We start from the raw sequence: 27,240 nt of genomic DNA, 5'->3' as shown, positions 1-27,240 counted from the left end.
TTTGGCTTATCACAGTGGGCATGCTTCAGTTTAGTGATACCGCAGATAGCTGACTGAGAGAACTCTATTCTCATTCAATGAATGAGAAATGGATGCTTTCAGCATCAGAATTTTCCACTTATAGGAGTTATACCAATTAAGGAATAAAAAGGCCCCCAACAGGGATGCTCCAGATAGGGGTGCCCCACGTAGAACAGAGGGACTAGAGTTCCTAGAGCTGCATTCCAGGTCCACAAAGACAGATTGATTAGTCTACTGCTGATCCTAAATTTAAAATAAAAAATTTATTTTACCTGCTCACCAAACTTCACGAATCTCCGGTTTAGGAAGTAGGTTACCACATAAGTCAAACATTCTTTGAAAGAAATTTTTTAAAAATCAAATTTTCTCTGCTTGTTACAACTAACTTAGAAAAAATTAAAGTCATTTCTCTAAGTATTTCACAGGTAGAAAGCAAGCAATGTAAAACTTGTGAGAAATGGCTGACATTTATGAAGTAGTTTATTGTCAACTACATAGCTATAGATAGCTATAAAACATAGGACAGTTGTTGGGAACTTGAGGGAATCAGTGATACGTCTCACATTTCCTCTGGATCACACACTTATAAGACTATATCTAAGCTGGTTTTTGGATGCGCAGAAGCAGAAAACTGAAAGAGTGAAAAGTTCTTGGGAAATACGTTGCAGGTATAATTATACCCCTTAGGTAACAAATGTTGCAGTCCTTCCCTTCCTGCCCACTTTATCCCAACTCTTGCCCCAAATATTTCACAGAATTTGTCTGACTGTAATCTTGCTTCTCCTGCCTTCTAGTTTTAAGTAGCATTTTTGAAAGCTTTTAAAGTGAATTTGAAAGATGTTTCCCCCTTTGGGTGTGAATTCATTCAGTCAGTCTTTGAGGGTTTAAGACCTTAAGATCCTTAAGACTTCGTGAGTAGTCTGTCTTCTTGAAATGAATTCCAGTTAGGCCCAAGTAGCGCAAGGTAAGTGGTCTAGGTCAATCTGACGATTCTGGAGGGGTCAGTTTGTCATCATCTGTTATAAAGCACAGTGCCAAAACTTAAAGCCTTCCTTTTCCATTTCCTTATAAAGATAACCAGGGAATATTCCATCTCCTCTGACATCTGTTACTGTTGCTACCACCTTCGGTTCTTTCCTTGTCACCATTGATATCCTGAGTTCCTCTTTTTCCAAAAAATCACTATCCCCCTCTTTTTCCCATCTCTTCCCCGTCGGGAAGCAGCCTCCCCTTGGGCTGGAGAAACACAATCAACTGGTTGAGATGATTGAAATTTAGAAGTTTAAAGGAGGTGCCCCATAAACTGTGATGAAGCCTCACTGGCTGGGCTGGTGTCTCGTCTCTGAGCTTAGAGGACTTGCCCGTGAAGCTGGCACTCAGACCTTTAAGGATGATGTTCCAGCCAACTGTGCTGGTGTCACTGAAGAGGCACACTGGGATTAGTTCTGTGAGCACTGGAAAAACTGCAAACTGGAATCAGCTGCTGCTACCAGAATGATCTACCACTGCAGGGTGAAAAAGTGTTTCTAGGGTGCATGAAAATAACAAGCAGAAAGGCAGACTCAGAGAGAAATAAGATGGAGCAAGTCCTTTCATCCTCTTCCAGCCTTCTGCTCACTCCCTAGTGCCTTCTAATGGCAGAGCCAAACAGGTAGCCCACAGAAGAAGGAAAAGTGTGGTGAGTAATTCACATTCCAGCTTCACAAAGTGGACTACAGAAGGTTGGGTTTAAAGTTGAGAGACAATAGTTTAATAAATGGTATAAGAAGTTATTCAAAATCAAAAGTAAATTCTCAAAGTTTCTGTTTCTATTCATAGAGTTCTCTAAAATGCTCATAGTCTTTACTAATGTGCATGAAATGGTTCTAGAGGTCAATGAAAGCAAGACAAGTGCAACAGCACTAAAATAAATTATTTTCTATATTTAGTACAGAGTACTATGCTTGATAACATTTTTAGGTTTAATGAGAAATATATGCATTATTCAACTTTACATTATTTGACACATTTAACCTATCTTTCACCAGACCTCTTATTCTTTGTTGACAGAACCAATCTGCCTTTATAAAGATGGAAAATGCCAGAACTTCTTTTCCCAGCCTCCTTTGCAGCTAGGCAAGGGCATATGATCTGATGCTCACCAATGAGTTCTGATGGGCAGTCTGCTTGTGAGTTCTAGCAAAAACTTCTCCTAATAAAGGAAGACCGGGGCCGGCCTGGTGGCACAGCAGTTAAGTTTGCATGTTCCGCTTTGGCGGCCCAGGGTTCGCCGGTTCAGATCACGCGTGCAGACATGGCACTGCTTGACAAGCCATGCTGTGGCAGGCATCCCACATATAAAGTAAAGGAAGATGGGCATGGATGTTAGCTCAGGGCCAGTCTTCCTCAGCAAAAAGAGGAGGATTGGCAGCAGATGTTAGCTCAGGGCTAATCTTCCTCAAAAAAAATTTAAAAAAAGGAGACCGAAGGGAGGAAAGGTCGTTTCTCTTTTTTGCAGGCATAGTGGAGTCTGCAAGTGATGCTAGGAACTGCTTTTGCCATCTTGTAATTATGAAGAGAAACAGAACTGTAAAAGAAGGCAGAGGAAAAAGTAAACAACATTAAACTCTCCTCCTACTTGACATCTCATAGAGGATAGTAAGTTTCTCAATATTTCTGCCACTTTAAATTCTATGTCTGGTTACTTAAAGTGATCAGATACTGAACTTCTCCTTGAATAAAACTTTGGGTATATGCTAATCATGATTGTGTGGTCAGAGCAAGTTGTATAATTTTCGTCTCTCTAAACATAGCACAAAGGGCATACTCCTAGATAAAAATTTCTAAAAACTGAATTTGAAACACACACCCACATAATAATACATTAGGATTAAGTATGATTTCAAGGAACAATGAGGTTTAAGGTTATTAACAATAAGCTTGCTTCTGACACTTGTTCTTTGTTTTTGTGAATATTGTTACTGCTTGGGTCCAGTTACTGTCAATAAAAAGATTCTGAGAGTTCAATTAAGTAATAAGAGGCTAGAACAGAAAATGTGGGGGTTTTTGTTGTTTGTTTTGAGTTTGTCAGTTCCCATGGTATTTGCATTTCTTTCTTGGGCGATTTTGTCTTTTGCTACTTGCATTTAAACACTGATCTCTGGAGGATGGATTTTAATGCAAAGTTCAAAGCATTGAAACACTATAATGATAATTTTACCCTTAAAAAGTAAAAGTGGTTATATATTCTTACTAAGAATTGAGAGATCAAGTTACAAGAGAAGAAATAACAAATAGTTCTATTAATATTCTAATATTTTGACTTATAAACATAGAATAAAGTAGACTAGTGGCTCAGAGTATAGATATCTTATCAGAAAAAATTTTGGAATAAAAAATAATCCACATTCTGAAAATTATAGTTCAATACTAGGAAAGTGGAGATCTAAAAATAATTCCTGGAAGGGGGGTATCTTTCTCATTAAATACTTCTGTACATCCTTATTGACATGATAATAATGATATCAAAAGTTTGTCAAATCCTAAGTGACCTTCTCTCTTTTGATTCCCCAGAGAATCAAAATAAATTGTGGAGCATATATCTAGGAATTTTCTAATTATTATACACAAAATATCATCTCAATGATTACATTCTAGATGACTTTTGTCGCTTCAGTGTTTTGTAAATGTTGGATAATGTCAACAATGCAGTTCAACCAGTAACTGATTCTCTGTTATGTGCCACAATCTTGGATACAGAGATCAAGAAGCTCACCAATTTATAGGGCAAATAGACACAAGCACATGGCTAGAACATGATGTATGTGCACCGACTGATGAGTTTTGCAGATTCAAAGGCATTAGAGAGGGTGAAAGCTGTTTGGTGTATCTAGGGAGAAACTGAGTCAGAAAAGTCTTGCCAGAGGAAGTTATACCTGAGTTGGATTTTACAAGAAAATTAGTTTAATAGGCAGCCAGTATGAAAGAAAGGAAATTCCAGGAATACTCCATTCCTCCCACAAATTTCTGTGGAACATAATAGACTAAAGGTTCAAAGACATGAACTGCTGGTCTTTGGATGTTGCTAGAAAGTAAAGTACACATGGTGAGAACTGAGGCATGAGAGAAAGACAGGGAGCCTGGCCTGAAGGGATTATGTAACTTGCAGAAGAGGTTCATGTGATTCTTCAGAAGAGGAGACTCTGGGGAACTTTTGCGTCAGGACCGTCACCCTGATGGCAGCATGAAGTCCAAAAGTAGTCAGGCCAGTTAAGAGGATATGAAAATACTCAATCAAGAAATGAAAAGCATCCGAAAGGGCATGGTTTGTGATTCTGTGAATGAAATGCACTAACCAATGAAGCCCAGAATTCCCTTGCACCTTCACTATCGATATTTATGAGTGTTACATATGCGAAGACTTGGAGATTATGAAAATAACCCAGAGCAGGCAACATGCAGATAACAGGACTTGAACGATTAGTAAGAATATCTCCTCACCCTTTCTGACCCTTGATACTTAACGCTGCATTCTCTTCTCCTCTCCTCTCTGCCCACTGAAGTTTTAGTCCCTTCTCTTCCACCCAGTCTCATTGTCTTCCATTCTCGTGACCTCTTTGTCTTCCATTCCCGCTTCCACTTTTTTTCTCTTATACTTTTTTTTCCCCTCTCCTCCAGTTGAGAACTGATGATGGATAAAACAGCAAATGCAAAAATAACAAATATTTTAAGAGACCAACCAAAGCCTCTAGATCAGGATGACTGTGTTCACTATGCACAGCGTATGTTTTAGGTCCTGAGGGGAGCTGCAGAAAGGGAACATGAGGCACAATCCCTGCCTCAAAGGATTTAACCAGAAAAAGAGGATAAAAAATAACATCTAAGTTATCTTTCTCGGAAGAAAACACCTCAGGATTGAGATAAGTGCGTTTACTATTGCAAAAACCCCATTGAAGTGTCATGGACATGAGGTTACAAAGTAGATGTGACCTGATTCTTGTTTGATATCATTGGATTATGGTCTTTAGAAATTCATTCACAGCTATTCTCAGGTTTCAGTTGATTAGGGCATGAGATTCACAGAATCATTGACTTTGGAGAAGAGAGCTGGATAACCTTAAGTAACAGTGGAAAATGTTGTCTAGTTACTGGTGGCAGTATGAAAGAAAAGCACACAAAAAAGGAAACGAAATGTAATAATAGGTAAGTACTCACAGTGTCCTTATGAGGTCAGGAAGGACATGCATTGTCTCTCTTTCTATAGATGACCTACAAAGATTAATGTGTATAAAGAGAAAGAAAAAAGATGGGGATTCAACCTATAAGGGCATATGGTTTTAAGTAAGGTAACAAGTTCTAATTACTTTTAAAAGTGTTGTCTGAAGCAGGTGTATGTAGGCCATGAGAGGAAGGATATTATCATATTATCGCAATAACTTTTTTATTTTAAACAAACCTTACTCTAATTGGTAATTTGGCCTATTTTTTTTTTCCTGTGACACTGTATTGTGCATATATGTATTCTGTTCCTCTGACACTGAATGCTCTTAAAAGCTAAAATTCAGGAAAAACTTAGGAAAAAATTCTACCACTCACAATGGGCTTTCTAGGAAGGACAGTCTCTTCTTTACATCAATATAGTTTATGTGCAACAGCCTCTGCCTACAGGCCACAAGGGAAGGACTCTCAGCTGGAAAGATTCCTTTGACAACAACCCTCTTTTAAGAAAGAATGATTGTGTGGGAAATATCAAAGTATTGTGGTTTGAAAGTGTTTCTTTGTATGTGTGCTTCTCTACAAGGATGGTAGAGGGACTAAGGTTAAATTCTAGTCAACCATTTCTATGTTGTTCTTTCATTGATTATTTATTGGAGGATGAAATTCATTTCCTTGCTCTCTGGTAATAGCTGTCTGCCCAAAAGCTGAAGTATTCCCTGTCTTGAGAGCATCAAGTCCTATTTTGTATTATATGGAGCAATGTGAATCTACTACTTTTGATGTCTTTGACCCATAAAAAAAGAAATTTTTATTTTGGGAATAGCTAACTCAGTAGTAGTGTTGAAAAAAATGAACAATTCTCTGAAACAGGCAGGTAGAATATTTTTGTATTTCTGGGTCAGAAGGAGAGCTTTCAGGCAATATTATAATATTCTGTTAACTTCACTCCTTGAACATGGAATTTTGGTTTTGTTATTATTAAATCATTCAGGAACATATTGTGCAAAATTTTACAAAATATTTTGTCTGCCCAATAAATGAGAAATATAGAATTCAACGAAGATGTCAAATTGACCTATAGGCATAGCCAAGGTCATAGCCTATGTACATTGCACCAGTCATGGAAATAGCAGGTGAACTCAGTTTTCTTGTTTTAGTCACTGTCTTCAGTCTGCTCTCAAGTGTGTAGCTCCTGAATAGGGAATGCTCACAAAAGTCCAGCGTACTCACTTTGACTAACATGCAGAGTTTCTCAACAGGGACAGCGGGAGCACTAGTTTCACTGGGCAGGGCAGTTCTTTGTAAGCATTTAGCACCCCTGGCTGTCTTAACCTGTTCAAGTTGCTGTAACATAATACCTTAGACTGGGTATTCTGTAACAATAACTGTACTGTAATAAACTGTAAATAAACATAAATAAAGCTGTAAATAAACATTTGTTTCTCACAGTTCTGAAGGCTGGAAGTCCCAGGTCAGGGTGCCACCGGTGGTCAGATTCTTGGTGAGGGCTCTGTTCCTGATTTACAGGTGGCCGTCTTGCTGTATCCTCACATGAGGCAGAGGGCAAGCTCTAGTCTCTTCATCCTCCTATAAGGGCACTAATCCCACGATGGGGGTTCCACTCTCATGACCTTATCCAAATCTAATTACCTCTAAAGCCTTCACCTCCAAATGCCATCATGTTGGGGATTAGGGCTCCAACATATGAATTTTGGTGGGACACAAACATTCAGTTCATAGCACTAACCCCAATACACTAAATGTCAGTAGGAGGCCTCGGTATTGTGGCTACAAAGGAAAAAACACTTTCACAGAATTTCCAAAGCATCTAAGTGGAACCTTCCCCTTAATCTGTCTCTTCATCCTCTCTCTTACTCAACTTCTCTTTTTTTCTCCTTCCTTCTCTCTCCACCTTTCTTTACCTCATAAATTCCAGAGAATCATTACCATCCAAAGATCCAAAATGTAAACACCATTGTAATGTATTCAGTGCTACATACCCTAACAATTCTTGTTAACTTTTTTGCCTGCTTTAAAGAAAAATTTCAGTAACCACTATAGATTTCAATATGTTTTCTTGACCTAGGACAAGAAAACCTTTCCTCATTCCAGGGTCCCACTTTATCATTCTGCCTTTTGTAAATGTAATTTAAGGTGCCTTTGTGCAATATTCTCTTTATTTTTTTTTAATATTCTCTTTATTTTTAGCTCATGAGAGAAGTATGGTATAATTCTAATACATTTTACATGCCATATATTTAATATTAATCTTCCATGATTCCTGACCTCAGTATTTTCTCAAGATTATCTGTTTTGCCTAAAGTTTACAGAACCTGCTCTGCTTATTTTTTCAAGGAACTACTTCCCTACATATCATCAACCCATGAAATTTTGCTGGAAAATCAAGGATCTGTCTGCTATGCTATAAGCAGTTAGTTGATTAAATAGAGAACTACTTATCTGTGCTCTGGACACTTAAAAACAGTCAAAACTCAGATTTTATTAATGGAACATTCCAGCTGTTTTAAAAGATACTATAAGTTGCATGATTGTACTGGCAATTGATGACCACCAAGAAAATGAGTAGTTTACGTATATAACTCGGAATGTAGGTGAGAGTGAGTCACATTTAACCGTCCTTTGTTTTCTTTATGTAGCAGTATATGTTGAACTGGAAGTATACCTTTCAGCTCTAAATTTGATACAGCACACCTGCAAGTTGGAGATTATCGCAGTGGCATTTCTGAGGCTATCAGTTTTCCCCACATTTACTTTGTGATAGTTGAAAGACTTCGGACATTTGGGATCCTTCTTGATTTATAAGATAAACCATATATCCTATCACAGCATTTCCCCACTTAACCCCTCAGTGTGTTGCCATCACACTCACCTTCTATGCCTGGCCCTCAGAGTCCTGCCTGAAAAGGCTCCTTGCTAACCTGTGATCCTTTTTCTTTCTCCATGGGCCTGCATTCATGGCGCTCCACTTCATTCACGGCGCTCCAATGACCTTCTGTTCCTCCAACATGAGAAACTCTAATCCCTGGAATTTTGAACTCTTGTTTGAAACTAGAATACAAATTCCCTAAGGTCTTGGGCCTCACTGTGCTATGGATAATCCAGGATAATCTCTATATTTTAAGGACAAAGTGATTAGAAACTCGAACTACATCTGCACAGTCCCTTTTGCCATGTTATATGGCATGTTCATGGTCCTGGGGATTAGAGCATGGAGTCTTCTTGGGGTCCATAATTCTGTCTACCACATTTTAGTGCATATCGATCCTTTTCATTCTTTTAATTGCTACATGGTTTTTCACACTATGGGATCCATAATTTATTTATCTAGGTCCTAGAAAGTTATTTACTTTTTTTCCAATTTTAAAAATTATAAATAATATTGCAATAAATATCTTTGTAGGCATATTTATGCACAAGTGAAGACATTTCTTTAAGATACATCCCAAGAATTGGCTTCTATGAGACAAAGAATATATTCGTTTTGCATTTCTTATGGATGCTGCTAAATTGCAAATATTTACCAGTCTACAATCCTGCCAATAGTTTGAGTCTGCCTCTTTGTCCACATGTCCATCTAACCAGTCCTGGAGAGTATCAGCTGTTTAGGGGGGAGAGGTTAATATAAGTGGTAAAAATAATTCGTTGTTTTGATTTACATTTTCTAATTATAATACTAAAGATATCATGAATATTACTTGGGTTTATAGACCATTTTCAATCGTGTGTGAACTGGTCATCATATTCTTTAACTTTTTTCTGTTCTTTGCTCTTTTTTTCAATGATTTTTATGTTTTTTTCTCTTGCTGGTATGCAGGAGCTCTTTATATATTTAAATTTTAATCTTTATTGTTTATATCTTTATATAATCTATATCATATAGACAGATGGATGGACAGATAATAGAGTAAATGTTTTCTCCTAGTTTTGCTCTGTTTATGTTGTCTCATATAATTTTTTATAGGAAGTCAAATTTCTAAGGATTTTTTCATAAATTCTAAGATGTTATATCTTCTCATACTTTTCTTAGGAAGTTGTACCATACTGTCTCTCTCTCTCTCTCTCTCTCTATATATATACACATGTATATACTTAAAATCTCATCTATTTACTCTTAAAATACTTTTGTAGTTATTTTGTTTTGTTCTTGTAATTTTCTTAGTTTAATAGCTCTTTAACACATTAGTTTGATCCACCATTGTTAGTTTAATTCACATTTGTTTGTTTGATAGCTCTTTTATCTATGTGAAAATATTATTATTTGTTTTTATTTAGTGATCTTGTGTGTGCAATTATATTATCAATTCTTCTAGTGATTCCTTTTGTAACTTTAAACAACATCCTTCAACCTCTATTTTATGTTTCATTAAATTTAAGAAGTATATATTATCTCTCCACTGAGAAATATAAGGAAATTAACATACATACGCTTTCTTCCATTGACCTCCAACTTCAAATACGCTCTTGTCTTATCTCTGTTTTACCTTGGTAAGGTTTATGTCATTTATATTGTGCATCTTATTTGTTTGTTTGGGTTCTACATTTAAATGGACTTGATGCCTATCACCAGCCATTTACCACAGTTTTTTCTCTTTATTTCTTAGTTGGTTGGATTTATTCAACAAGTTTTTGGGGTTCTTTATTTTCTTTGGGATTTTTTGTTAACTTTTTCTGTTTCCAGAAGGGCATAGCAGCACTATATTCCCTGAGTTCTTTCATGATTTTTATGGTCATTTTTACTTGCAGGGCATCCTGTAATATTTGTGGGACGATCGGTCTTAATCTCAGTAGTTTATACACACTCCTCTGTAGTCTCCTTTTATTGAAAGCTGCCTTGCAGAAATCTGACACCAACTTGATATTTCCCTTCCTAGAGATGATCTGATTTCTTCTGCTTCAACATCTAAGAATCTCTTCTTTATCCTTGAAGTCCAATAGCTTGAGCAGGTGTATGTCAGTTTTCACAGCTCTTTTCCTATGAGAAAAGCATCAATAGCATTTCCTCCATTTTACAATTGTGCATAGATTGAAGCTCCAAGAGATTGGCTTTTGCACAGTTGTACAGTGAACCAGCGTTGTTAGAACTCCCAGTCTAAGCTTGACCTCATTGCCGGGCATCTGTACAAGTCTTCCTTATTGGCCTTTCAGGTTATGGGTCTTTTAAGTTTCAACCTGTACAAAAGTCCATTCATTTAAGCAGTCTTATGGGCTTTTGATAATTTTCTGCACTTATCTTTTTAAGTCAAAGCAGTTGGAACATTTTACCTATTTTGGTTTCTTTGACTCCCTGGCGCATTTCTTAGAGCACTTCCCTAAGCTAAGGTTCTACCCCTCCTTCATTCACCTATAACAAATCCTGAGCTAAATGTATATATTTGTTTTCAATTTTATCTTTCTCTCTTCCTGAGAGATATAAATTCAGAATTTCAAGAAATCTACTTCCCTGAACTCTCAAGGCATTTTTTATGACTAGTGTCGAGCGCTAACCACACTGTATTCTGCTCAGTTGTATAAGGGCCTATTTCCTGAAATAGGCAGGTTAGCTCTAGACGAGGAATGAAGATTCATTCATCTATATCTGTCATCCTTTTCTTCTGCCCTCTACCCCTTTCTCACATACACCCCATATACCCCTTTCTATTCATAGCACGTAACAGGCACAATAGATATTCATTGACTTGATTCCAATTATTTACTTCTTTACGATCCCAGCATTTTGAGTGCTGTGAATATTTTAGAACTGGCCTTATGTCCTTGGTTTCTAAAAGACAATAGGAGTTCAAATACCTTTAATAATTCAAGAAACTATTAAATCACATTACTTTCAAAAAGGATAATGCTAATCCAACCCTGCAGGAGAATATTTTTCATGGAATACAATGTCTTTTAAAATCTAAATAAATGTACATGCCATATCTCTGTATGTTTTGGAAAAGATATCGAAATTCATAGAACTTGACATGATGATAGATACAGGGGAAAATCCACATTAAAAAACAATTTTTCACACATACACTTTTCATCCTAGACTTGGTTTCTACTTCTCAGAATTTAATCTTGAAACACATTTCTATGAATATGTTGAACACGCCGTAGGTTCTGACCATCTGTGTGATTTATCCTTTGAAATGTTCCCTTGAATCTTGAAATCTATCCAAAACCACAGTACCTAGTTTTTAAATTTATCTTCCTAACTTTTACCTGTGAAATTACCATTACAGAAACTTACCCACACTCAAGGCTTAATGGTTCTGGATCTTGCACAATTCCAGAAATACCATCTTTGAATATCTCTGAGAGAGAACCTTGTTACACACTGATTTACAATGTCCTTACCTTCTGTTTATCCATATAATGGGTCATTTAGCAAAGGGGCTCAGTGCTTATGCTCTAGTCTGCTAGAAAACTGAAAAAAGATAGAATCTTGAGGGGAATGTATAATTGGAACACATGTGACTAAGACCTATCTCAGTAATAATAATACCACTCATCACTACCATGTGTTATTAAGCACTTACTGTGGACCAAGCTTTAGCTAAAGGCTTTATGTACATCATTTCACTTAATCTTCACACCTATAAGGCTATCAGTCTCATTATGTTAATTTCACTGATGTGGCAACTGAGACTCAGAAAGGTTAGGTAACATTTCCAATATCACACAGCTGGCTTGTGGCAGAATCAGGATTAGAATGCAAAATAAAAGATGACTTCAGAGTTTATGCTCTTAATCCTTTTGCTGTCTGCCTTCCTCTACCATAACCTGCTATAGACTATGTTGGGCACAAAGCCAGAGAAACAGATGAGCAGACAGAGGCCTAAGCATGGCAAGAATTCAAGGGCTAAAACTGAAACGAGACAAGTGAGGTATATCCATTTCAAAGATCACACTCTTTTAAAAGACACAGGTGCATTGCAGCAGGTGCACCTGTTTATGTTTGCCTCTGCTTTTTTATGCTTGGATTCAGTTCTTGAAAACCACTTATTTGACATAATGAGAGAGAATCACTCTGCATGCTATAATTAAAAAATTAAATCTGTCTCAAATAAATTAAGAATATGTGCAAATGCGTATTCCATTCCTTTTAGGACAAGAGTAGGTGGGAATAATAATAGCTCCACAGATGTAACTCTTACAGGTACGACCAGCTCTGTAACTTTGTCGATACTCAGAATGATGGTAGCATCAAAAGGTGAACATCCTCAATGTGAGTCAATAGTAAGAAATTGTGTAGAAGACTTAGTCAGTTCTTTGTAACCAAATTCAACTTCCATTCAATTATTGTACTTCTTCACAAGTAGTTGCCCTTTTATGCCAGTTTTGTGGAGTCATAAATATTGCTTAGCACTCATGGGCTGATTATTCAGACTGGTCTTTCTGGGCATTCATGGGTCTAGAGTCTGCTGATGATCAGGCTGACTCTCAAATAGCAGCTCCCTATGCTTTCAAAATGCAAGCACATACCAGCTCCTCCTTCAACATTTTGTAGAACTGATCCTTTTTTCCCTTGAAGTTAAGTCCAGCAACAGATAAAGAGACTAAGAGAGCTCATTTGGCAGAACTCAGGACTTTCTTCATTCATTCACCCAACTTTTCTTAAGTATCAGAAATGATGAGAAAGATAGGCTAAAAGGAATTAGCATGGTTTGTTATGGCAGTATAACCAATACAGTATAAATATAATTCTTTCTGCATTATAGAGTTTATTAAATTACTTATTAGCTTTGCATATAATTAAAATATTATTCCCCATAAGCATTGGAAACCACATTTATACTCACATGGAATTTACATGGGACGGGGGATGTGTTGAGATACATTGATTGAATTTTGTTTTTGTTTTTCTTTTTGATTTTGCTGGGGAAGATTCACCCTGAGCTAACATCTGTTGCCAATCTTCCTCTTTTTGTATGTGAGCTGCCACAACAGCATGGCCACTGACAGACGAGTGGTGTAGGTCTGCCCCTGGGAACCAAACCCAGGCCGCCGAAGCAGAGCACAGCATTCTTAACCACTAGGTCACTAGGGCTGGCCCTGATTTTGGTTTTGATATTAGATTTCTACCTTAATATCACCTCAGGAATTCTAATGCTGATCCTCATCACATGAGTTCTAAAGGAATAGATTTTTTTTTCCACAATGTCATTTAATCTGAATTGGCAATACCAGCAATTTAAAGAATAATGTGGTGTTAAATGGAATGATAAAGTTTTTGTATTTTTAATTCTTGAATCCCTGAAATGGCAAAAAGAATCTTACATTCAAGTATGAAGTACTTGAAAATCCATAACTAATTATTTTTTGAAGTACTCCTATTCAAAGTAAACAGAAGAAAAGAAATAATAAGAATTAAAGCAGAAGTCAATACATTTGAAAACAATAAATGAGTAGAGAAAAATCAATGAAATCAAAAGCTGATTCTTTCAAAAGATCAATAAAATTGATAGCCTCTAGCCAAGCTAACTAAAAAATTAATAATAAGAAAGAGAGGACGCTAATTATTAATATCAGAAATGAAAGAGGGGACATCACTACAGATTCTGTGGACATAAAAGGATAATATAGGAATACTATGAATAACTCTATGCCAGTAAAGTTGATACCCTAGATGAAATGGACCAATTCCTTGAAAGATACAATTTGCCAAAACTCATGCAAGAAGAAATAGACAATCTGAATAGGCCCATATCTATTAAAGAAATTGAATAAATAATTAATAACCTTCCAAAACATAAGGTACCAAGCCCATTTGGGCTCAGTGATGAGTTCTACCAAACATTTAAGGAAGAAATTTTACCAATACTGCACAATCTCTTTCACAGGTTAGAAGCAGAGGGAATACTTCCTAACTCATTCTATGAGGCGAGAATTACTCTAATACCAAAACCAGACAAAGACGTTACAAGGAAAGAAAACTGGAGACCAATGTTTCTCATGAACATAGATGCAAAATTCCTCAACAAAATTTTAGCAAATTAAATACAACAATGTATAAAAAGAATTATACACCACGAAAAAGTGTGATTTATCCCAAGTATGCAAGGCTGATTCAACGTTTGAAAATCAAGTAATGTAATCCATCACATCAACAGGGCAAAAAATAAATCATATGATATTGATCATGTCAATAGTTGCAGAAAAAGCATTTGACAAAATCCAACACCCATTCATGATAAAAATTCTCAGTAAACTAGGAATAGAAGGAAACTTCCTCAACTTGATAAAGAATATCTACAGAAAACCTACAGCAGACATCATTCTTAATGGTGAGAAACTCAAAGCTTTCCTTCTAAGATCAGGGACAAGGTAAGGATGTCCCATCTCACTACTCCTTTTCAACATCTTACTGGAAGTTCTAGCTAATTCAATAAGACAAGAAAAGGAAATAAAATGTATATAGATTAGCAAGGAAGAAATAGAACTGTCTTTATTCACAGATGACATTATTATCTATGTAGAAAATCTAAAAGAAGCAACAAAAAAATTCTGGAAATAAGCAATTGTGGCAAAGTTGCAGTATACAAGGTTAATATACAAAAGTCGATTGCTTTCCTATATACTAGCAATGGATAAATGGAATTCGAGATTAAAAACACAACACTATTTACATTAGCATTCCCCCAGAATGAAATGCTTACATATAAATCTAACAAAATGTGTGTAAGATCTATATGAGGAAAACTGCAAAATTCTGATGGACAAAATCAAAGAAGAGCTAGATAAATGGAAAAATAAATGTTCATGGGTAGGAAAACTCAATATTGTCAAGATGTTAGTTCTTTCCAACCTGATCTATAGATTGAATGCAATTCCAATCAAAATCCCAACAAGTTATTTTGCGGATATCAACAAATTTATTCTAAATTTTATAGGGAGAGACAAAACACCCAGAATAGCCAACACAATGTTGAAGGAGAATAATAAAGTTGTAGGACTGACACTATCTGACTTCAAGACTTACTATATAGCTACAGTAATCAAGAAGGTGTGGTATTGATGAAAAAATAGGCAAGTAGATCAACAGAACAGAATAGAGAGACCAGGAATAGACCCACATAAATATAGTCAACTGATCTTTGACAAAGAAGCAAAAGCAATACAGTAAAGCAAAGATAGTCTTTTCAACAAATGGTGCCAGAACAACTGAATATCCATATGCAAAAAAAAGTGATTCTAGACACAGACCTTACCCTTCACAAAAATTAACTCAAAATGGATCACAGATCTAAATGTAAAATGCAAAACTATAAAACTCCTAGAAGATAACATAGGAGAAAACCTAGATGGCATTAAGTATGGTGATGACTTTTTAGATACAACACCAAAGGCTTGATCCATGAAATAAATAATTGATAAACTGGACTTCATTCAAGTTTAAAACTTCTGCTCTGTGAAAGACAAGGTCAAGCAAATTATAATACAAGCCACAGACTGGGGAGAAAATATTTGCAAAAGACATGTCTGGTAAAGGACTATTATCCAAAATATACAAAGATTCTTAAAACTCATTAAGAAAACATGCAACCTAATTTAAAAATGAGCCAAAGACCTTAACAGACACCTCATGAAAGAAGATGTAGAGATGTCAAATAAGGATATGAAAAGATGCTCCATATCATATGTCATCAGGGAAATACAAATTGAAACAACAATGAGATACCACTACGCACCTGTTAGAATGGCCCAAATCCAAAACACTGACAACACCAAATGCTAGTGAGGATGTGGAGCAACAGAAACTCTTCATTCATTGCTGCTGGGAAAGCAAAATGGTACAGCTACTTTGGAAGACAGTTTGGCAGTTTCTCACAAAACTAACCATGCTGTTACCAGAGGATCCAGCAGTTGTGCTCCTTGATATTTACGCAAGGAGTTGAAAATTTATGTCCACACAAAAACTTGCATACGGATGTTTATAGCAGCTTTATTCATAATTTCCAAAACTTGGAAATTTGTCCTTCAGTAAGTGAAAGTATAAATAAACTGTGGTATATCCAGACGATGGAATGTTATTAAGACTGAAAAGAAATAAGCTAACAAGACATGGAGGAACCTTAAATTCATATCACTAAATGAAAGAAACCAACCTGAAAACATCACATAGTATATCGTTACAACTATCTGACATTCTGGAAAAGGTGAAACTATGGAGGCAGTAAAAAGATCACTGATTGCCAGAGGTTGGGGTGGGGTTGAAGGGATGAATAGGAGGAACACAGGATTTTTAGGGCAGGGAAAATACTCTGTAAGATACCATAATGATGGATACATGCCATTATACATTTGTCTAAACCCATACAATGTACAACACCAAGAGTGAACTGTAATGTAAGCTATGCACTTAGGGTGATTATGATGTGTCAATGTAGGTTCATCAGTTGTAACAAATGTACCACTCTAGGGAGGGATGTTGATAATGAGGAAGTTATGCATGTGTAGGGGCAGAGAGTATATGGGAACTCTATGTACTTTCCCTGGTCTATAAACTAAAATCTTTAGGAGCCAGCATAATGGCATAGTGGTGAAGTTTGCCTGCTCCACTTTGGTGGCCCAGGGTTCGTGAGTTTGGATCCTGGACATGGACCTACACACCACTCATCAAGCTAGGCTGTGGCGGCATCCCACACACAAAATAGAGGAAGATTGGCACAGATGTTAGCTCAGGGATAATCTTCCTCAAGCAAAAAGAGGAAGGGGCCGGCCCAGTGGCACAGTGGTTAAGTTCGCACATTCTGCTTTGGCAGCCCAGGGTTCAATGGTTCAGATGCCGGGTGTGGACCTATGCACCACTTGTCAAGCCATGCTGTAGCAGGCGTCCGAGATATAAAGCAGAGGAAGAGGGGCACGGATGTTAGCTCAGGGCCAATCTTTCTCAGAAAAATAAAAGAGGAGAATGGGTGGGAGATGTCAGGGCCAATCTTCCTCACCTAAAAAATAAACAATAAAACCTTTTAAAAAAGTAATCCAAGTTTTCTTTTAAAAGATCTATCTAAGCTTTTCTTTTCTGGTTTTATATATTATTAATCTCAGCAGATAAAATATTGAAAAGGACCGACCCTGATATTTCACATAAACAATATTAATAGCAAAACAATTCTGCAACATGTTTGTGGTCAAAAGAAAATTAAAATTCTATTGCATAAATATTCATGAGACAAAATGATGTGATAACATGAACATTTTTCACAAGGGGTGTATATTTTTATATATCCCTAATTGAGAAAGTAGACTTCAAAGATGGGCAATAACAATATAGCCATGCACCGCATAATGTCATTTCAGTCAATGATGGACTACATGCACAATGGTAGTCTCATAAGATTAGTACCATATTGCCTAGGTGTGTAGTAGGCTATACCATCTAGGTTTGTGTAAGTGCACTCTATGATGTTTGCCCAGTGATGGAATCACCTAATGATGCGTTTCTCAGAATGCATCCCAGTCATTAAGAGGTGCGTGACTGTACAGTTATCCTTCACGTACTTATTACCCAGAAATTTCACTGTGGAAATAATTTTAAATTACTTCACCTGGTAAAGAATACTAGATTCACCATATTTATATCTGGTTATTATGTGTAGAACAGATTGAAGCCAAATATCCACCCTCCAGTGTCCTGGTTCCCAGATTGAGATTTTCTCATTTTAGGGACACTAGAAGGCATTTGTTAAGGGCTACGGTGCAGTTTTCATATGTTTTATGAAAATCACATATGTGCCTTTGAGAATGATGCAATAGTTAATGAAACTCCAACTCCATTTGATTTGGCTTACATTTGTCACTGAGGGTGGCCATCCTGGTATCTCTTGCTATTGATAAAGTTCTGGCTGGCAGCTAGAGATAGTACAGACATTCTATGGGCTACTGGGTTACATGTTTCTGATTAACAAGAAGGAGATGGGCCAGTTAATCATTACTTAATAAATATTATTCTATAAATACACTTTTTCTAAATTCAGCATCTACCACATGGAGAAATAAAAGAGATCCTTGGGGGTAAAAATTGTAGTGACTATTAAATGATCAATCAAAATTATCCCAAATCAAGGCAGAAAAAACCATTCCTTCTGCATCCCAAAAAGCAGGGTACCAGTAGCCTGAGGGAATTGGGCAGAAGCTCTATGCTTTTCCTTTAATGGGAGAAGATGCACAATTTGTGAGTAACTCCAGATTCTCTCACTGGTGCTCTGTCTTATATTTCCTTTTTCTCAAAAGAGGCATCTCCAGTATCATTTTTGCTCCTCTGTGGAAGAAGCCTGGTAATCTAGAGTTTTTTTTCCAGAAATGTTTTAGGCCTGATTGCAGGATTTTCTTTCACTCTTAACATCAAACCTTTGAAAGTAAACTGCTGAATGATTAAAGATTAAAGCCTGAGTTTGCTCAAATATTGTGAAAAGCTTTGGGAGTAGGATATGCTGTCTCCATTCACCATAAACCCCTCCACTGTTCCCCAGCCTAGTGATGAAGAGCGCAGACTCCAGGCGAGACTATGAGGAGTCAAGTCCCAGCACCGCTACTAACTCTATGAACTTGAGCACGTTCTTTAACTTGGCTGTTCTTTATTTGTAAAATGGAAATAATAGAATTATATATATTAATATAATATATAAGGTTAATATAATAGGATAAATATATATTTGATAAATCACTTAGAACGGTGCCTATCACATAGTAAATGCTATAGAAAAGTCATTAAATAAAAATATTTGAATATGAATTTTGCCCACTTCACTCTTACATTACCTGCCGTCTATTCGAGGCATTCGAGTTTGAGATTCCTATTCTAAATAATCTCTTAAAGTCTGCACTGGTTCTAGGATTCGTAGAGTAATCCTTCAGAGAGGGCTTCCAAGGCCCTTACTTGTAAAGCACATAGATTATCTAAATTTACTATAATCTAAAACCTTGTTTAATAGGAATTAATACTCTAGTATAGGCACTTGCTGTTTTTTAAAGTATATAAGAGTTGGGGCCACTTAACGCTCAAAAGTAACTTCAATGTATCAAAGCCTTCAGAGTCATCATTAAATTGCATTTTATTTTCTTTAAATGAAATGTCATAGAATATAATAGATCATTCAACTGCTTTCATCTGGAAGGATCAAGAGATGATTGTCATAGAGTACAAGAATCTCTGAAAACCAACGTATACAGGCAAAGTTTATTTTGTAATTTCTGAAGCATCACTCTGAAGTATTTTAATTACTAAGTGAGCTGTTGCTACTAGTATCTGAAAATTAGTAACCTTCAATATAATTCCTCATATCAATACTTTAAGCAGGCTGCTTTAGGGATATATTTGTATAATAATTATACCTTTCATATATTTAGAAATTTTTAATTTTTGTAGGTATCCATTTTGCTTCAATAAATCTTAAAAGATTTATTTCATAAATTATGTAAACATTATGTAAGTAGTAGAATAAAATAAATGGGTACTTCATCTTTGCTTGGAAGGAAATATGGCCTATACTGGTTAAAATATTGACTCAACTCTTGCATAGCTTTAAGAATTATCAAGAGGATTATCTCCAAGCCAAGCACTATTGCCTCTCTTTAACTTATTTAATATGATTTTTATCCTTTATATCTCTACAACTTTGGATCCATTTCACACATGACACTACTTTCAAACACTTCCAAGGGTCCACAAAAAGGGAAGAAAGTCTTTCTAACCAAGGAGCAAGCTGAGATTACTTTTTCTTTACTATATGAAACCTCAGAAACTTGAATACAGTAGAAATTTTGATCCATTTTGAATTAAGTGTAGGGTTTGATCAATATTGAACTAAGTGCAGAGTTTCTCCGTTGTGATTCTTTCTTTCCTTAACAACTTTAACTGCATTTACTGGTTCACCAATAGCAGTCATAAGTTCAACACGGTCTCAAATACTGAGGATAATTCCAATCTTAGGCAGCAAGTAAAATATTATTTAGAAAATGTTGAAAACGTCTGAAGTAGTTTTGGCAATGTGTGCTTCTGGCCAACACAAAATAAAAAGGAGCTAATTTATACTTTTCCCTGAAACAAACAAAAAACCAGACAAAAAATACGAAACATGGTTTTCAGACATTGGACATCAGGTAGCTCAGGATGGTGATTTCTGAAAAAGGGAGCACAAACAATATGAGCCCTACAATTGCCTGAAGAGAGTTTTCAGGCTGCCATATAGGGAGGGAGAGACCAGGAGAAGTCCAGCCGTCTCCCTGAGATGAGAAGACAGAACAAAGAGTCTGAGAGGCCAAGGAGGCTAGAGTTCACAGAGCAGAGTACCAGAGAGGAGAGAGTTGCACTGAGATAGATCTATGGAAAGCTGAAGGTGCGCCCTCCCCCTAAATCTTCAGCTGAGCACTGATGAACACACACATGTGAAGGAACTATCCAAGGCCAGGGGAAGAAGTGCAGATTAGAGGGAATAATGGCTGCAGTTCGATAGGGATGGGAAGAGTTTATGTTCCCAATACACAGAGTGGACAAATTGAACAAAGTCTAAAAGCAAGCCTCAAAACGATCAGACTGTTTCCAAGTAGTGTAGCTTAACTGCATCCAGAACAAATCTAAAGAAGATCACCAATATGTCTGTATTTGTTCAGCACCCAAAGATAAAACTTACGTCTTTCACCTAGTGAAAAATTGTGAGAAATGCATGCAAAAAGCACATCCAGAGTGAGACTGGATGAAAGCAGGAGAAAAATCAACCAATAGAAACAGACTTACAAATGACACAAATGAAATAAGTAGTCCACAGAGACATTGAATCAGTCATTATAACTGTACTCCATATATTCAAGAACGTAGAGGAAATATCGAGGATGTTAAATAGATCCATGGAAGACATACAAAAGAAGACTGAAATCAAACATCTAGAGAAGAAAATTATAGCATCTGAGATGAAAAAAATATATAGTGAATGGAATTAACAGCAGTTAGACATTTCAGAAATAAAAGAAAGTGAACTTGAAGACATAGCACTAAAAACTATCCAAGTTGGAACACAGAGAAAAAACATTGAAATCAAAATTAACAGAAGGTCAGTAAGCTATGGAACAACTTCAAGTAGCCATATACATATAAAATATATATATATATAAAAAATATATAGATAATATATATATACACACACATATATATAATATAAAATAGCCATATACATATAAAATATATATATATATAAAATATATAGATAATATATATATACACACACACATATATATAATATAAAATAATTATATATAATGTAATATATTCAATATATAAATATATGTATAATTGGAGTCATTGAAGAATGATGAGAGATAGAATTATATCTGAAGAAATAATATGCTCAATTTTCCAAATTTGATAAAACTTATAAAGCCACACATCCAATAATAAAAAATTTCAAACACAAGGAACATGAAGAAAATGATACCAAGACACATCATATTCAATTTTCTTAAAACTAAAGATAAATGAAATACCATAAAAGCAACCAAAGGAAAAAAGATGCATTGTATCAGAAGAACAAAGATAAGCATGACATTAAATTTTTCATCAGAAATAATGCAAGTAGGACACAGTGGAATAACATCATCAAAGTATTATAAGAGAAAAGATAGAGCAACCTGATAGTCTAAACTCAGTGAAAATAGCTTTCAAAAAGGAAGGCAAAATAAAGACTTCATTAGACATGCACAAGCTAATAGAATTCATCACTAGCAGACCTACAACTAGAGTAAATTTGCTTGTGCACTGCAAAACGGAACTGATCAATTATGTTGTATTTCACTGCCCAGCCTTGCTGTCCAAGGGCAGCTATTGATATTGCCTTAAACAAAGAGCAGAATGAATTGAGTTCACTAAGTTTCTTGAACACAGAACCACACAAGGTTATGAACTAGGATAGACATAGGACATCTAGTCCAAACCAAAGATTTTAGGAGCTGGTTCCTGTCCTAGTGCAGGTAGTTCCACCATTTTATTTATTTAATAAACATTTATGAAATGTCAATATGTGCTAGACCTCAGAATGAGTTCTAGTTATTCCTTGGGTTTTTTTGTCTATTTGTTGATGTTTGCGAAAGAGCCTCATTCAGCCCATAATTCTGACCATTCATTCACTCCTTCTTTCGTGCATTATTTTTACAAGCATTTTTCATAAATCTATCAGGCTTTTGCCTAGAGTCCATGGGTACACAGGTGAATAAGACAATCCCTGCTCTCAAGGAGTTTATCTTTAATTTTGAAGACAAGTACACAATTAACTATGATAAGAATATCAGAGTATTGTAGGGATATGAAGAAAATACTTTGGGAGGGGACAGAGAAAATGATATTTATTTTGCTTGTGGGATTAGAGGAAAATTTCACAGAGGTGGTGTGTAATCTGGGTTATGAAGTGTTGCAGGTACTATTGCTGTATTAACAAATTATCCCCAAACCTAGCAGCTTAATAGCTCACATATTCTCTGGGTCAAGACTTCAAATAGAACATGGTGGCAATGATGGTTATCTCTGCTCTGTAATGTCTGGAATCTTAGCTGAGAAGACTTAAAGGTTTGGGAGCTTGATGGATGGAGGCAGGAATTATTTACAGGTGTCTTCATTCGCATGTCTGGTAGTTGATGATGTCTGCCACGTGGGACCTCAGCAGAGGCCGTCAACTGGAGCAACTATACTTAGCTTCTCCATGTTGCCCGATTTTCTTACAGTATCTTGGCCTTAGGATAGTCAGACTTTTTACATGGCAGCTCAGGGATCTAAAAATGAGTATCTAGCAAACGGTAGATGCTGCACTGACTTTTACGATCTAACCTCAGAAGTCAAACAGTGTCACTTCCACTGCGTTCTATTGGTTATCAGCAAGTAACAGACCAGATTCAAGGGGAGGAGAATTAGACTCTACCTCTACATGGGGAGTATCAAGATTCTGGAAGAGCATTTGGGATGAGTAATATTATTGCAAGAATCTTTAGAAAATGCAATTTGGCACATGAAAGATTATTATTATCCAGGAACCAAGTGGGAATGTGCATGGCATAGCAATAGTAAGTAAAGCTATGTGGCTAGTGCATGGTAAGAATTGTCCCAGGATAATGCATAGCCAAAAATTAGGGACAAATTTTGAAGGACCTTTAATTTTCATACTGAGGAGATTAGACTTTAACTAATAGGCACTGAGGAGCCCTTAAAGGTGAATTGTTTTTGCTTTTAAACTGGAGGATTGACATGAGTTAATCTATGTTTTAGAGACATGACCTAGGTGTGGGGATGTGTTGGGGCGGTTGGGAGACAAATGTTAATAGTGCCAGAAGAGAATATGAAGGACTGTACTAAGTGGTAACAATGTAAATGGAAAGAGAGCGTAGATATGAGATGTATTTTGGAGGTAGAATTAATTGGGCAAGACTAATGAGAGAAAAGGAGGCATCAAAGATGACTCTGACATAAATGACAGTGCCTAAGAGGCCCCAGAACTTGGCTGTTTGCCTAATGTAGATTCCTCTGACCCTGCGATGCTCTACAGACCACGGCTGACCATGGGTCTCACAGCCAGTCAGTCCTAACCATGCCTGTTGATCTGGTCATGGGACATAGTAGTGACCTACTGCTTTTCTTATATATTCTGTTGATAATTCTGAAGGCGTCCTAGAGTAGAGGTTGAGGGTAAAGACAGTGGTAGTGGCAGATCTCCAAAGTAGATACGACACAAAAGTAGAGTATTCACTTTGAAGTTCTTACTTAAATTTATGTATATTGAGTCTCAATTTTCTGAAGGGTAGAGAAGAGTGAATTTATGCAATTTAATTTTTCTTCCCAGTAGGAGAACTGTAGTCAGAATACCGTTTTCTTTTTTTAATGACTGGTTCTTCTTTGTCCTGTTAGATTTTTAAAGAGATTCAAACTTCCTCCTACCAACTCCTGAGACATTATCAATTAACCACACACAGCCCATCGAACACAGCATAGCTGTAATTAAACTAAATTACTATGCAGTAGCTTTCATTACACAATGACACAGTTTTGTTAGGACCATAGAGAGAGTTTAATTACATGTCTAGACACCCCCTGAATTCAGAGCAGCAGGATTATCTTTGTCTGTTTAGAAGTGAATTTGAGCTTTTGGTGATTGCATTTTTTTTGAAAGACCAAATGGTGGCATATGTTTGGGATTTTTTCTTTTTTTAAATTCCACATTATACTTTAATGCATATCTGATTTAAGAACCATTTATACATCTGTGGACGTAGATGTTTTTCAAGGAAAATGAACAGATTTTCACTCTTAGTCATATTTGATATATATTTCACTCGCATCCAGAAACTTTCTTTCTCTAATAGATCCCAAATATCCACTCTTAATTTATTAACGTAGAAAGAAAGTACTGTAGTCTGAAGCACAGTCATCTCTCATAATAATATTTCCAGTTTCCTCTTCGTTGTAAAGAATCTCATCTCTTTGCCAGAAGATGGGGAGCTTTCTACATTCATCCTCAATCCTGGCCACTCAGCTTCTCTGGACAGGATGGAGAGTTCAGCCTCTCTATAGACTCCGTTTGACCAGGGCATGCAGATTCGGGAGCTCCCTTTGTTTCTTTTGTGCTCTCACCTGATCTCTTCTTTCTCATTCCAAAAAGGTGTTTGCTGCATCTTTCTCTGTAACTGCAGATCACTTTTGGACCTTTTTTCAAGGTCCACAGTGCATTGTTGCTATGCATTATCTCTGAATACCACCTCCATTTAATTGGTCAAATCTTTCCATTGCCTCCGTTCCTAAAATCTCATCTTTCCTGAAGTATGACCACATACATTGGAAATAAGAAAACGAAATTATTACATGTTTATCCTCTCTAAACATTCTCAACATCCCCTTGGAAAGTTGCCTCACAACTTGCACTTGCTGTAATCTTATATACAAATACATTTTTATATTCTGATTTGTTTGTTGATTACATGTACATTGCTTCAGTTTTCTTTATATTTTTATATTCTGTTAGCATGAGACTTGCCTGTTTAAATCAGGCCAGATCACTTTTTTCCTTTTTTTCTTTTGCACAATGCATAATTTAAAATGATAACCATTCACTTAATAATAATTGCTATCGAAAGCAATGGTAAGTGTTTCATTGTCTTAATTGAGTGGTCTTTTTAGATTTTGAGTTGAATCTAAGGAAAGTAATATAGGTAAAATGATATTTTCCACCAGTACTGTATAAACTGTTCTTAGAAATATGTACTTAGCCTTTTATGACATACACATATATAAATAGACAGGAAAATGAATTTCCAACCTGTTGAAAGTATCCATGTTTCCCTACTCTGTACACCAGGAGACATACCGAAATCAGAAACAAGAACTGAAATCTGACTGTTCTTGATGAGCTCTTTGCCTGTCAACTACTCCATGCTGACACCCCAGGTTTCTTTACCCAGTGGCATTCAGAAGTACGCTCTCTGTTAGCATCCTGCTCCCTTTCCCCATGACATTGATAGTCCAGCAAAGCTTTGCTCTATCCAGACACTTCTAAGCCACACCCAAAATCTACAGCAGTGATGCTCACATAGAACCTTACTGTAGGCACAGCAGCAGGTCCAGTCCTTGTCAAGCTCTCCACTGAAGTCCAGCAAGGTGCCTTCATTTACAAACACAGGCCTTTTGGCTTGCCCACTGTTCACTAATGTGTTATTATAGCTGACCAAATCACTACTCGGTTTCATTTTATCACACTGGCAAGTACAGTTTATGAATGTCTCAGACATGAAGGGAACTGAAGAGAAAACTATCAGATGAATTTTCAGCTGTCTTCCCCCGAACTCCCCTGAGGCATATGCTATGTTGGATATTCAGATCAACTTCAAAGGATGTGAAAAAATTAATTCAGCCATAACTATTAACTTAATGCCACTACAGAACAAAAACTAATTATGTAATTATTCAAAATGTCGTTTTGAAGATGAAACCCTTTGGCCTGATCTTACAGTTAAAATATTCTTATTGGGTTTTGGCTTTTCTCAAAGTGATGCTGTAAATCTCATTCGTTTAACTGATTCTCAGTGAGCACCTTTGAGAAGACTAAGCATTATTATCCAGTAAGTAAATGTTTCATAAGCACACAGATACTGAGCCTTATTTCAGCTAAATGTATCAAAGTGATGTTGCTATGGAAATATATTGCTACAATGTAAGGACAAAATTTTTAACAATGTTAACTTGTCTTACAAATCAACAATGGCAAATGAATAAAAAGTGCAGATTACCACCATTCTTTGAATATCTACAAGTTAGTGACTAAAAAGTAGAACATACATGTCTATGGGAAAATTAAGTTATTTATTAATCATTCAAAAGTATTTATTGAGTGCATACTTTAGTACCAGGTACTGTGCAGGAAATTAGGTATCTGGGGAACCAGATAAAAATGTCTTTGTCTTCATGGAGTTTTTAGTCTAGTGAGGGAGACATCCTGAACATAAAACCTGCAAAGAAACATAAAGATAGGAGAGATCAATGAGAGTCTATAAGAGTGGGCACCTATGTTAGTTTGGAAGGTCAGGTACAGCTTCCCTGAAGAACTGACATTATAGTTGCATCCCAAGGATGTGGAGGGCTGGCCAGGTGAAAAAAGCATTCCAGAAAGAGTGGGTAACTGGACAAGGATGCTGAGATGGGAAAGAGATTAGGGTTTTTGAAGAACTGAAAGAAAGTCAATATGGATAGAACAGATTAAGAGAGGGGAAGGTGGCAGAATCTGAGGCTGAAGGGGGAGGCAGGAACTGGATCACCAAGGCTTTGAAAACCAACATAAATTCATGGGAAACCACTGAAGAGTTTCCCAAGGAGAAGATATGGCCTGATTCCCTGTGCTTCTGTGTGGAGAATAGATTGAAACGGGGCACGTTGGAAATCAGAGTAGAGAAGGGACTATTGTGGTGATCCAGCTGAGGTCATGGCAGTGACATGGAGAGAAGCAGGGCGATTTAGGAGACATTTTGGAATTAGAATTGACAGCACTCTGTTGTGAATTG

The 27,240-nt window shown here is 36.4% G+C and overlaps 2 protein-coding genes across 8 annotated transcripts in view; one reads left to right on the top strand and one right to left on the bottom strand.

Annotated features, from left to right (window-relative positions):
• CAMK4 (calcium/calmodulin dependent protein kinase IV) overlaps window positions 1-27,240 on the top strand; it is a 235,305-nt gene that overhangs the window by 162,551 nt on the left and 45,514 nt on the right. The gene's annotated exons all lie outside the window — the stretch shown is intronic.
• Window positions 26,527-27,240, bottom strand: part of STARD4 (StAR related lipid transfer domain containing 4) — a 70,231-nt gene continuing 69,517 nt past the window's right edge. For all 3 annotated transcript variants that reach the window (XR_011425624.1, XR_011425623.1, XR_011425622.1), the window contains one exon: window positions 26,527-26,691. The gene's annotated coding sequence lies outside the window, so the exon portion shown is untranslated. The remainder of the gene's footprint in view (window positions 26,692-27,240) is intronic.

Source organism: Equus caballus, chromosome 14 (genome assembly GCF_041296265.1).
Source record: "Equus caballus isolate H_3958 breed thoroughbred chromosome 14, TB-T2T, whole genome shotgun sequence".
NCBI lineage: Eukaryota > Metazoa > Chordata > Mammalia > Perissodactyla > Equidae > Equus > Equus caballus.
Note: the sequence above shows the minus strand (reverse complement) of the source record. Positions and strands in the feature narration are given on the sequence as shown.